Source organism: Giraffa tippelskirchi, chromosome 1 (genome assembly GCF_054371585.1).
Source record: "Giraffa tippelskirchi isolate mGirTip1 chromosome 1, T2T-mGirTip1v1.2.pri, whole genome shotgun sequence".
In the NCBI taxonomy this organism is placed as follows: domain Eukaryota; kingdom Metazoa; phylum Chordata; class Mammalia; order Artiodactyla; family Giraffidae; genus Giraffa; species Giraffa tippelskirchi.
The window spans coordinates 154,366,403-154,380,162 of NC_137275.1; the positions used below are offsets into that span (position 1 = coordinate 154,366,403).

Below are 13,760 nucleotides of genomic sequence, written 5' to 3' on the forward strand. Positions count from 1 at the left end.
TTTTTTAAAAATGAACACATTATTTGCAATTTTCTAACTAGATAGAAGGCTATCTGGTTTCCCAAGAAAGCGTTTTTGATAACTTATACAAAAACTGTGTATATATTGCATAAAATGTACATATTTTATAAAATCTAATATATTTTAAAATTCCTTGGCAGAAAATTTTAGAAATTGGCATATCTGTTAAATAATGTATAGTTTCAATTTAGCATTTAATAAACTAGGCACTATGGAGCTATCTATCTAAAATTAATCACAATATGTTGGAGTTGTAAGACTGGAAGAATTTATTTACTATTATTGTAGATTTATTTTAAAAATTTGGGAGTGTAGTTGTATCTCTGCTTTATGGAGTTGAAGTTTTAAGTTTCATTCTAAGTAGAATAAAATGAAAACTCAATTTCTTTCACATTTCCTCCTCATTAAAAGAATCAGAATTTTTATGCTGCATATAACTAATAGAGTAAGAAAGTTTGTATTTGAAATTCAGCTGTACCATTTCTACCTCTGTGCTCTTGGGTACATTTTTAAATTTCTCTATTGTCTTGTGTGTCTGTGTGTGTGTGTGTTGTGTGTTAGTTGACCAATCCTGTCTGACCCTTTGCAGTTCTATGGGCTGTAGCCCACCAGGCTCCTCTGTCCATGGAGTTCTCCAGGCAAGGATACTGGAGTGGGTTGCCATTCCCTCTCCAGGGGATCTTCCTGACCCAGGGATCAAACCTGGATCTCCTGAATTGCAGGCAGATTCTTTATCATCTGAACTATATGAGAAGCCCTCTATTGTCTTATCTATACAATAATGGTAATCATATCTAATAGGATTGTTCTAGAGATTAAATAAGTTGAACCTAGAGTACTTAACCGACTTCCTGTCACATAGTAGATATTCAACCAATGTTAACAACTATTAATATTACTATTAATATTAGGATCCACTAAGCTGTTAGTAGGGGCTTCCCAAGTGTGATAGTAGGAGCTTCCCAGGTTGGCGTTAGTGGTAAAGAACCTGCCTGCCAATGCAGGCAACATAAGAGATGTGGGTTTGATCCCTGTGTTAGGAAGGTCCCCTGGAGGGGAGGGGATATTCTTGCCTGGAGAATCCCATCAACAGAGAAGCCTGGCGGACTCAGACCATAGGGTCACAGAGAGTTGGACTTGACTGAAGCAACCTAGCACACACACAAGGTGATAGTAGACATATAATAAATGTGTAATTACATGACCTCCGAATCTAATATATATGTTCATATATATATATACACATTATATATATATATATATATATATATATATGTTCATATATATATATACACATTATATATATATATATATATATATATATATATGTTCATATATATATATGTATATATACACACACATATATATATATAAATACCTTATGTAAGAATGTTGCACAGTAGTAAAATACTATGTGGAAACTGTGTTGATTATCACAGGAGAATTTGATGCCAGCATCTCTGGATTAAAACCAAAAATGACAACAAAACAACTCCTGTAATAAGTACATTTATGTAATAGCTTCCTCACAGCTGAGAATTAAATTAGTTTATCCATACAAAATATTTAAACCTGTGATTCATATATCTCTTATTTTTAGTAAATGTTATTTATGGCATATGACTTAATTGAGATTCTGAACTTAATTAAGCTTGAGTTGAATTTTGCCTTCACAATATATTAGTGATAAGATATTTTGGAGTATATTCAGGCAACTGTCAGCTTCCATTTTTTATCTGAAAATGTGGAAAATAGTATCATTTTTGTGAGTATTAATAGAGATACTCAGAAGAAATTTTAGTGAAGGTCAATTGAAGATATATGAAATAAAGTGTAGAGACCCTAGCATTGTGTTACTTATCCATTGCTAACTAAATATCATTTTAATAAGATCTGCCAGACTCTCTTTAAAATAATTTGTAATTATATTTTAAATTATTTAAAATAACTTCCCAATGTTTTGGTTTCCAAATCATTTAAAAATTCAACCTTCTGTCACTCCCTCTAAAAATTGAACTTTTCAGCAAAATTGAGCCAAGAAAAAATAAAGTACTTTAAACCGTTTTAACATCAGAGAAATCACCTTCTGAAATGCCAATTCCATGAATTTTTCCAGCCGCATATCCAATAAATCCATTAGTTAATAGCTATAATCTATAGAAATACTAGTTCAAGTACAACTTTTCAGGATTTCTGCATTAATTTGACAGTTATATTGGCATTACTATGAAACATTCCTCCTTGGCTATTGTAGGTCTAGGATATTAGACTTTCAGAATTACCAATCATGTTTTGTTTTGTTTTTCTGAAATTTGCTTACTTGCCTCAGCATACATTCTTTCTGAATGGTTATTCCTCCAAACATAACTAGTTCAAATGGAAGAGGTATCTGATCAAATTCATTTAGCTGAATCTTGTTATATGAAATAAAATTTCCAGAAATGCATCAAGGACAACACTAGCCCAGTGCAAATGTCACTGACAGTTTAATAACTCATTCTTCACCACAAATCCCCCACCACCCCCCACCACCAAATATTTATATCACTCATATCTTGTTAAAAGGGACTCTTTCCTCTTTGAGTGTAACTCAGTACTCAGTATCCTTGCCTGAACCGGGCCATGTGAATCACTGAAAAGGGTAGATTAATGTTGGAGTAGACCATATTTCTGCTTTGCCTTTCTTGTATGCCTAAAATCACCTCCCTGGCTTGACCTTTTCTTTGAAAAACAACAAAGCAAATACATTTAATGTCATTTCTTGAACCCCTGAATTTAAGCATGAGCAGTGACTTTGAGTCTGAGTATCCAACATATCTGATCAGTATAACAGTGTCAGTAATACAAACACGGATGTCCTTTGGATTGACTCTTAATATCTGAGTACTCACATTTAGATGGAGATAAGCAATCTGTGTATAACTGGAGAATATAAATAACCTTATGTGCTTTTTATGTTGAAATTGTATTATTTGATTGAAAGTGTCAATTTATATTGCAAATATGTAACATAGTGCCTGCAGCAGTAACCTAGTATCTGATAGTGCTAAAAGAAATTATTATTTCTATAGTATAATGTCAAATCTTAAAGCCTGAATTTAAATTTTAATAATGAAATAATAATAACAATTAAAAATTTCAACTGGTGTATCCAAAGAGTTCATTCCATAATGACAATACTTAGCTTCAACTAAATATTATTTCTAATACTTAACCTTTTAACATGTGCCTCAAATTTAACTTGATGCCCCTCTTGATAAAAGAGGTGAGGATGGGGAAAAGTCACTATAATTCTTGGAATGACTTTATGAAGTATAAGCATTCAGATAAACTAGGTTCTTGGGAAAGGTTTCCCTCTTCATCAATATCAGCAGAAAGTAGACCTTTTCAAGTCATCTTCTCCTTCCTTGCTCCTGTAGGGAAAATGAAAGCAGAAAGTAGTTGAACAGTGAGTTTAGGACATCTGCAAAGTTAGTCCATGTGCGCTGGAATTAGCAAAAAGGATAGGCAGCAGAGACATCTATAGAGGGCTAGTAAACAGAATAATGACTTGGGGGCAAGGAGACCTGAAGGCATGGCCAGTAACTGGAGTGAAACACAATGGACTGAGACTCAGAGAGAATCAGAGACTCAGAGTACAGTCGAGTCTCTGCCACCAGTTGGTTCAGTGACTTGGACCAAGAAAGTCTGAGCATACATTATTGAAGATTGAACTCCACATGTGCATTTCAATTTGCATAATAAAAATCAAAAAAATAATGTAAATATTTACACTTAATTGATAGTACTGGTTTATTTTCCACTAATATTTGCTCAGAAGAATGTTAGAAATATTTTGTTTCATTCTTCAAGTGGTTCATAGTACTGTCAAGATCATTTCCACACATAATTTCTACTAAGAATTAAATAGCATTTTTATCAGATAAACTGTTATATAATGTTTCCTTCATTAGCAGTAGAAAAGATTTAATGGTTAGAAACCTGAGAGAAACATATCCTCCAAACTAACACCACTCATAAGGAACTGACACAATATATAGATTCAATCTATTACAATTTCTATGTTTTATGAATTTTTATTGGGTTGACCAAAAAGTTCATTTGGGTTTTTCCAGAGTACAGAGTACAGAAAAATGCAAACAAACTTTTTAGCCAACATGATAATACATTACACAATAGTGTACCTGCCTATATATGTCATTCATGAGTTTTCTAAAAGGTTCATAAATGCTACTAATTTCTTCACTGAGGGTAGAAATGAAATCTTCAGTTTCCTTATTTTGTTGATAGAAAACAGTATCTACCTATCAGGAAGCAAATTTAAGGGCTTAGTAAATGTGTGTTGATTACTAAGTTACCACTGCATCAAAATGATAAAACTGTTGCAAAGCATGTTAACTACTAAATATGCTCATATGTGATAGTAATCAAATGTCTTGATTCAGTGAAAATAACAATAACCAGTTTCATAAAGAGCTATTGTTAAATATCTTAAACAATTTAAGATGTATAACAAACTGTGGAATACTACATGACCTTTAAAATGTTGAGAAAAGATGTATATTCTTGAATAGCTATATATTACCCACCGATTAAAACATACATCAACTGGACTGTGGTGTAATAACCATATTTGTACACATGTGTGTGCATGCATGTGTATGATAGCATATGTGTGTGTGTATTTGACACTGTTAACTGAGTGTAACTGAGAAGACGTTCTAAAATAATATATGCAAAATATATTTTGTTTACAAATATATCCCTCACCCGTAGTCCCACAAAAAGCAAGAGACAATAAAAATTGACAATAAAAATTGTTGTAGTCAAAATATGTACACTAATTACACATACAATAAATTTTTTCATATTGAATCACTATTTAACATTTTATGATCTTAAATTAAAATGCAATATCTTTACTAATACAAAATGTTTCTGGTTGTACTTTATTTAGGTCTCAGGGTGGTGAACTTTTCTTTGAATTCCTAACCTGTGAACCTATGGTAAGATTATGATTAATATACTAAATTGTATGATTTATTTACCTGTTACCTCTGCTTGATTAATAACAGTAAAGAGAATTTGCTTAGGTAAATTGATGCTTTACCTTAGTTTTACATAAATGTTGAAGAAGCTATGCAATATTTTCTATCAAATGTTTATGTTCTTGAGTAGGTTATAGTAATATAGTCAGCTGATAGTCATTTGATACAGTCTTTGATAGATTCCTAAGTGAATTTGAAGCATTGCTCAGAAAGGTAAAGATTTATACCATGGAGAAAAATTGTTTGACTATGAATGACAGTATTATATATTAAAATTTTTATAGTGAAGTTTATTTGATGCTAATGAATAGGGCAATGAGTTATTGAAAGTTAAACTTACTGTATCACCTGTCAGGATTTATCAAAATTGGGTTCTTCTATGAAAGTTTGATGTTGGAGCATTAGAAAGTGGAAAGCAAACCATAAAACTATGGCAATAGAAATGATAAGAAATAAGCAGTAACTTCTAAGGTGATTTGGAGGGTGTTATTTATTTGTTAACTTATGTGGTTAATACATTCAATAACGTGTTAAAAGTGTGAAGATGGATTGCATTTATAATTGATTACTACAGAATATAACTAAACATATATTTGTGTTGTAAAACTGATTGGGTTATTTTAGTAAGAGAATTTTCAGGACTTATCTGTTCCTTAATAGTAAACTTGATAAAGATTTAGCTTGTAATTGAGATATAAATTACAGATAATATGGGCATTTTTATCATACATTTCATATCTGGGCAAAAATGACATCTTTGGAAACACAGAGACAATGAACTAAATCTCTTCTTGATCTTATAAAACAGCATTACTGTTTCATATGATAAAACAGCATTACTGAAATGTATATTAAAGAAGTTGTTTTAAGTGACTATAGGCAACAACCACCTCTGGGCACTCAAATGTATTCTCTTTGGTGAGGCTACTTAGAAACATTCCATGTATGATTATAAAAAAAGAAAAAAAAATGCCACATAGAATCCTCTGCTCTACCACAAGGCCTCTGCTAATAATGGAAGATGTTTTTCTAAAATGTTATTTGGATATGAATAGAGCAATAATTTCATCCTTGAGAATTTGTTTTTTAATTTTTAGCTTGTAGTTTACAAATATAACTAAATGAAATGATAAATTATTTCAACTTATAAAATGGTACAAAATATTTTTAAGATTTATTTGAATCTCTAGTCTTTTTAATATTCTTATATAAGCATATCATACATAGAAAGAACTGCTCATATCTCAGGGCACAGTCTCCGTGAATTGCCATAAAATGAACATACCCATTTAACAAGCACCCATAGAAATTAAAAAACAAAAAGATAAAAAGAACACATGAAACTCCACTTCATATAGTTACTTTTCTAGTAACTATACCCACAGAGCATATGCACTATCTTGAATTTTAGAAGGATAGATTACCTTGCTTACTTAATCATGTTTTATAAATGTAAACATATGGTATATACTGCTTTGCTTCTTTTGCTCTAAATTTCATTTGTAAGATTATATGCGTTGGTAAATCACTCATTCTCATTGCTGTGTAATATTAAACTGTATCCAGATTATGGTCCTTTCCCCCATTTGTAAGCATTTGGGTAGACTTCAGCTCTTATAAGTAATGATTATATGGACATTTGGAACATGTCTTTTAGAGAATCTGTGTATATATTTTATTGGATATATAGGATATGTATATGTTCTGCTTTAGTAGATACTGACATTTTACCAAAGTGGTTATATCATGTTTCAACAGCAGGATGTTAGTTCAGTTGCTCTGTATACTCAGTAATACTTGAGATTTTTCATTCTTCTATTTTAGCTCATTTGATGTGTATAGAGGGATTTTTTTTTATCTGATATCTTAAAGGTATTAAAAACTTTATAATTATTTGTCATATTATATATCCTTATATATTTATAGTATCTGTCCTTTTATATTATATGCATATGAAAATTGAATCCTAAGCTGGATACGTTCACTAATATACTGGAGTGGATCAACTTGATTAATAAGAGCCAACTGTTGTGTGAAGAATTTTTAAAGCTGCTTATTAGTTTGAAATGGTGCCATGGTAGAAACATTTACATCACATATATTGGCAAACATTTGAAAACCAGGCTTTAATTTTTTTCTTGGAAAGCTAGAATGTTTGGAAATGTTTAAAAGTTTTTAAACATTTACCCAGCATGACACTGGATACTTACACTGTGTATGAAACCATTTGGTGCAGTTTCTTATCTCGTGATAGTATCTTTTTATGGATGCATGCTAAGTCGCTTCAGTCGTGTCCGACTCTGTGCAACCCCGTAGACGGCAGCCCACCAGGCTCCTCTGTCCACAGGACTCTCTAGGCAAGAACACTGGAGTGTTGCAATTTCCTTCTCCATTTTGATGGATAGAGTCCTTCATTTTAATTTATTCTAGTTTATTAAGTTTATTTCTTATGTGATTAGGATTTTTATGTGCTATTTAAGAAATATTTACCTTAGCAGTGTTTGTTAAGATATTTTTCTATAGTTTCAAATTACCATTTGAATTTTCACATTTAATGATCTCAAGATATTAAAGATAATTCTTCTGTGGTATTATCTTGTATACTTAAGATAGTTAGCTAGATAGCTTTTCATTAGGATAGTAAATGCTCTGTGTATATGTTACCTTTTTATTGTAAAATTCATATATAAACATGACAACACTGATATTTGTGTTTAATAATTTGATGTATCTATTTATAAGTAATTTGTCGTATTTTATAAAGTTAATATACGTACTTGTGCATTGTCCCCTATAAGTTTCAAATAACATAATCAGATGGCTATTATTTTGAAATTAAGTATCTGGTGCTCAGTCACTCTATCATGTCTGAGTCTTTGTGGCCCCATGTAGTGTGCCAGCCAGGCTCCTCTGTCTATGAAATTTTCCATGCAAGAATATTGGAGTAGGTTGTCATTTCCTCCTCCAGGGAGTCTTGCCAATCCAGGGATGGAATCTGCTTCTCTTGCATTTCCTGCATTGTAGGTAGATTCTTTACCACTATGCCACCTGGGAAGCCCCTACTTGGGGGCTTCTAGCAGCATAACAAAATTAATAGGTAACTTTAACCTTAACTGTAGATAATTTATTTCCATCATATATTACTGAATGAACCAAGTCTGAAAAATATTTTACAGAATCATTAAAAAAAGAAAAGACAACCCTCAGAATATTACACTAATCTTTTTGCATTCAAATAAAATTATTGTCAAAATATATTATCTTGTATCCAAAATATTATATCATATAAATTGAATAAAAATATAACTCTAGGAAAGGAAAGATATACCCGATCTGAATGCAGAGTTCCAAAGAATAACAAGGAGAGATAAGAAAGCCTTCCTAAGTGACTAATGTGAAGAAATAGAGGAAAACAATAGAATGGGAAAGACTAGAGAGCTCCTCAAGAAAATCAACAAAAATGTTCCAAAGGAATATTTCATGCAAAGATATGCACAGTAAAGTACAGAAACAGTATGGACTTCTTAACAGAAGCAGAAGATATTAAGAAGACATGGCAAGAATACATAGAACTATACAAAAAAATATCTTAATGACCCAGATAACCACAATGGTGTGATCACTCATCTAGAGCTAGACATCTTAGAGTGGGAAATCAAGTGGGCCTTAGAAAGCATCACTATGAACAAAGCTAGTGGAGGTGATGGAATTCCGGCTGAGCTATTTCAAATCCTAAAAGATGATGCTGTTAAAGTGCTGCACTCAGTATGCCAGCAAATTTGGAAAACAGCAGTAGCCAAAGGACTGGAAAAGGTCAGTTTACATTCCAATTCCAAAGTATTTCAATGCCAAAGAATATTCAGACTACCACACAATTGCACTCATCTCACATGCTAGCAAAGTAATCCTCAGAATTCTCCAAGCCAGGCTTCAACAGTACATGAACTGAGAACTTTCAGCTGTACAAGCTGGTTTTAGGAAAGGCAGAGGAACCAGGATCAAATTGCCAACATCCACTGGATCATAGAAAAAGCAAGAGAATACCAGAAAAAAACATCTGCTTTATTGGCTATGCCAAAGCCTTTCACTGTGTGGATCACAACAAACTGTGGAAAATTCTTCAAGAGATGGCAATACCAGACCACCTTACTTGCCACCTGAGAACCCTGTATACAGGTCAAGAAGCAAAAGTTAGAACCAAACATGGAACAATAGACTGATTCCAAACTGGGAAAGGAGTACATTAAGACTGTATATTGTCATCCAGCTTATTTAACTTACATTTAGCATACATCATGCAAAATTCCAGGCTGCATGAAGCACAAGCTGAAATCAAGACTGCCAGGAGAAATATCAATAACCTCACATATGCAGATGACACCACCCTTATAAAGAACTTTTTGAGGAAATTGAAAGAGGAGAGGAAAAAAGCTGGCTTAAAACTCAACATTCAAAAATCGAAGATCATGGCATCTGGTCCCACCTCTTCAATGTAAATAGATGGGGAAACAATGGAAACAGTGACAGACTTTATTTTCTTGGGCTCCAAAATCACTGTGGATGATGACTGCAGCCATGAAATTAAAAGATGCTTACTCCTTGGAAGAAAAGTTATGACTAACCTAGACAGCATATTAAAAGGCAGAGACATTACTTTGCCTTTGTTGGTGCCTTTGCCTGATGCTGGTAAAGATTGAAGACAGGAGGAGAAGGGGATGATAGAGGATCAAATGGTTGGATGGATCACCAGGCTCCAGGAGATGGTGATGGACAGAGAAGCCTGGCTTGCTGCAGTCCATGGGTTTGCAAAGAGTCAGACAGCAGTTGAGGAACTGAACAGCAACCATCATGATAAATATATTGTGAAGGATTAATTACAGAGTATGGCTGTATGAGCATCATTAAGATAGTCAAAGATATAGATATAGATGGTATAGACAAATAAGTTTCCCCAGATGGCTCGGTGGTATAGAATCTGCCTGTCAGTGCACAAGGCACAGGAGATGAAGGTTCGATCCCTGGGTCAGGAACATTCCCTGAAGGAGGAAATGGCATTCCCCCCAGTGTTCATTCCTGGAAAATCCCATGACAGAGGAGCCTGGCCAGCTACAGACCTCGAGGCTGCAAAGAGTAGGACATGACTGAGTACACATGCATAAATAGATAGATATCAATGTAGACGCGTGATTTAAATTTATGATGGAATACACTAGTGCACCACATAACTGTTTTTTGCCTAACAGGAATGATAATATTAAAAACAGTATTTTTTTTCTTAAAACTCTGAATAAATTATGTAAATGTCTATATGTTTGCCACAGATTGTATTGTCTTTTTATGCAATTTTGTGAATTGAATGTGTTTTTTCCTCTTCAAGTAATGTTTTTGATTTAATTACATTCAATTTTCTCTATAGTAGTAAAATATATGAGAGATTTAATGAAACATAATGGAATTAAATATTTTTTTCAAATGGAAATATCAGTAGTTTCAATGCACGCATATCTAATAGACTGTTTCTTTTTTAACATCTGGGTTTTTATTGCAAGCCACTTCATTGACTTCAGAGTAACTCATAACTCAAACAATGGACATGCAAAAGCAAATGATATAAAATTGTGTTTTAACAATTAGTTACTAATTTTCAAATCTTTGTAATAGTGATAAGTCTGCTCAGAAAAATTGAGGATTTATAGATTAATCCTTGAAATTAAAGAAAGATGATATTGATTTATTTTCATGTTTGGAGAGAGCCTGGGACTAGTACCCCAGAGTTATTATTCTTTTGAATATTCTTGCCTGCTTTAGATAGCCAAAGATGAAAAAATATAGTGTGCTAATTATAAGCTAATTAGCTGATTTTCATTGTTACAGCATTACTAATCACTGTGGGATAATTAAAGCAGGAAGGACAAAGGTGAATGAAAAACAGAAAGGTGTCTTGAAGATTGGTTCAGAGACTTTACATGGCAATAATAAGTCTAATCCTGTACTAGTCTTTTTAAATAGCTAAATGATGAGTTTATACTGAATACAGCACAGCTTACACAAACCTTAATTCGTGAATGTCTGTCCCTGAAGATAAATGATAGTTAAAGGAAAAAAAAAAAATCCAGTGAAGATAGACACTGAGTAGAAGTAACTAATAACAGTTAAATATACTGCATTTACACAGAGATTACAGAGTTTAAGGGCAAATAAATTTCAAAGATACACAGCTGACATATTGAAGGAAGAAAAACAGTAGAAACTGAAGAGATGTCAACATGTAGAATATTTTATTATATATAATTTGAGCCCCAAACTAAAACAACATTGAATTATGCAATAAAATTATAATCTGAGAGTATAAACACCCTTTAAAAAGAAAAAAAAATAAATTCCAAATAACTAAGATGTTTTGGTACTATAAATGAAGACTGAATTTTTTTCTTTTTTGTAGTTAAATGCTATTTTAATTTTTAACATTTTATTGTAGTAAAACGCACATAAGGTTAAATTTACTAACCTTAGAGTAAAAAAAATAAATTCCAAATAACTAAGATGTTTTGGTACTATAAATGAAGACTGAATTTTTTTCTTTTTTGTAGTTAAATGCTATTTTAATTTTTAACATTTTATTGTAGTAAAATGCACATAAGGTTAAATTTACTAACCTTAGAGTAAATTTACTAACCTTAGTAAATTTACTAACCTTATGCAAAACCAAAATTATTGGACACACAAAATATCATATGTATATTTTTAGTTGATATTTAATGATATATTCATTTAACTGTTAAAGTACAATATTATTTTTTCTTTCCCTGAAAAGTCATATTTTTAGTTCCTGACCCAATATCTGGCAACAGCAGATGTTCTCTGAATCTTTGCTATCTAGAAAATCAAGTCTATATAAACTAGGTAGAAATTTTTTGTTTCTTTTGCTAAGTAAACCATTTTTTTCTGAAACACATTCTCTTTCCAAATTTTCCTTTCCTCCTCCTTCTCTCCCTTCCTTCCTTTATCCCACAAATTCCAACATTTGTGAAGGATTTACTATGCACTAGGAAGATAGCTAACTAATGTCACAATGGTAGAACAGACAAGACATATATATTTATTAATTTTACAGTCTAAGGATAAAAGGATTACTTTAAAGTAAATCTCAATTTTTGTGAATATTATGAAGAAATACATTCTCAAATATAAAATAACTGGTACAGAAGTTGATATTTACTGCTTCAAAGGAAAAATAGAGTTTCCCATATGAGGGAATGAAGAGAGAAGGGAGTATAAAGAGATTTCTAGCCTTTGAGGCAAAGGGGAGCTTGGAATGTTCAAGGAGGGTAAATAGTGTGCACAGATCATAGTAAGTAAAAAGGAAGGAGGCATGACAAAGGTTAAGTCTTGTAGGTCATGATAAGTGTATTGGATTTGTTGTAAATGCCATTGGAAGTTGTTGATCTTTTTTCCTAAGTGTTTTAAGATAAGTCCTTTGTGGAGAATGAATTAGTGGGAAGTATTTCTAGAAGTGGAAAGGTCATTTAGGAGGAGACATTTGCAGAATTCCTGAGAGAGATATGATAACTTGAACTAGGATGGGATCTCTGTGATGAATTTACAATGTGTTTTGGATGCAAAACCAAAAGGACTTATTTGATTTGAAGTAGATGGTGAGAGAAAAAATGGCAAGCATGAATCCTACATTTGAACAATTGATTATGTAGCAAAACCATTCACAACTAAGTTGGTTAAGATGGATTTCGGAGGCAGTTTCTAGTAATAGAATCAATAACTCCATTTGGAATCAAGGATATCTTGTCTTACCTCTCTTTTGCAGTCATTACTTCAAACAAAAACCATTTGAAGGGAAGTAGGGAATGAGGATTCAATGCTGTACATTCTAAGGATTCATAAAGCCAATGATCTGGCAAACCAGCTTCTCATACCGAACTGTCCTGAGTTGATGGTTAGAGAAGTATGTATGAATTGATGCTGCAAAGGCATATGTCAAATGTTGGGACCCAAGCATTCTGTGGAATGAGGCTGACATTAAATGTACATGTAGTAAAACAAACTTTAATAAGCTCTGGGGTTATAATGTGAGTTTATAGTGAGATCTGGACAGTATATGCAATGAAAGGAATAGCAATGGCTGATTATTCTTTAAAGAAATTATTGGGAAAAAAAGGAAGAATTTATTCCAAGGAGCAAAGAATTTCTAACTTTAATGTGAACTCTCACAGGAAAACATAAGCAAACATTAAAATTAAACAGGATAAATTTACTAAAATAAAAAGAAACTGAAAGATCTCTATAAACTTCAGTCTTTACTATTATCTTCTCTAGAAAACTGCACCTCTCAACTTGAAGGAATCCAAGTGAAAAGAAAACAGTGTTTTCTTTCATTTTGTTAACCTGCAAAGAAGTTTCTGTACATCCATATCTGCCTTCTTTAACAAGGGTGAAAACGTAGGAAGCTTTCCTGTCATTCTTTGTCTCTGTCTCTGGAGGTGGGACAACTGATTGCCTTGCTTTGTTTGCATCATGAAATCCCTTATTTCACATATTTACTAGCTAAATGTATTATAATGGATATCCATTCACAAGACCACAGTCTGACCTGCGTTCTGATCCACTTTCCCTGAAAATTTGACCTTGGGAATTTTTTGCACTTAGTTCAAACCATTCCGCTGCTAAGGAAAATAA

General features: G+C 32.5%; 1 protein-coding gene across 1 annotated transcript in view; it reads left to right on the forward strand.

The window, feature by feature from the left end:
• The window catches only part of PTPRD (protein tyrosine phosphatase receptor type D), a 1,686,434-nt gene that overhangs the window by 391,407 nt on the left and 1,281,267 nt on the right, over nucleotides 1-13,760 (forward strand). Inside the window, exon 5 of the mRNA XM_081500246.1 lies at nucleotides 4,979-5,027. The gene's annotated coding sequence lies outside the window, so the exon portion shown is untranslated. The remainder of the gene's footprint in view (nucleotides 1-4,978; nucleotides 5,028-13,760) is intronic.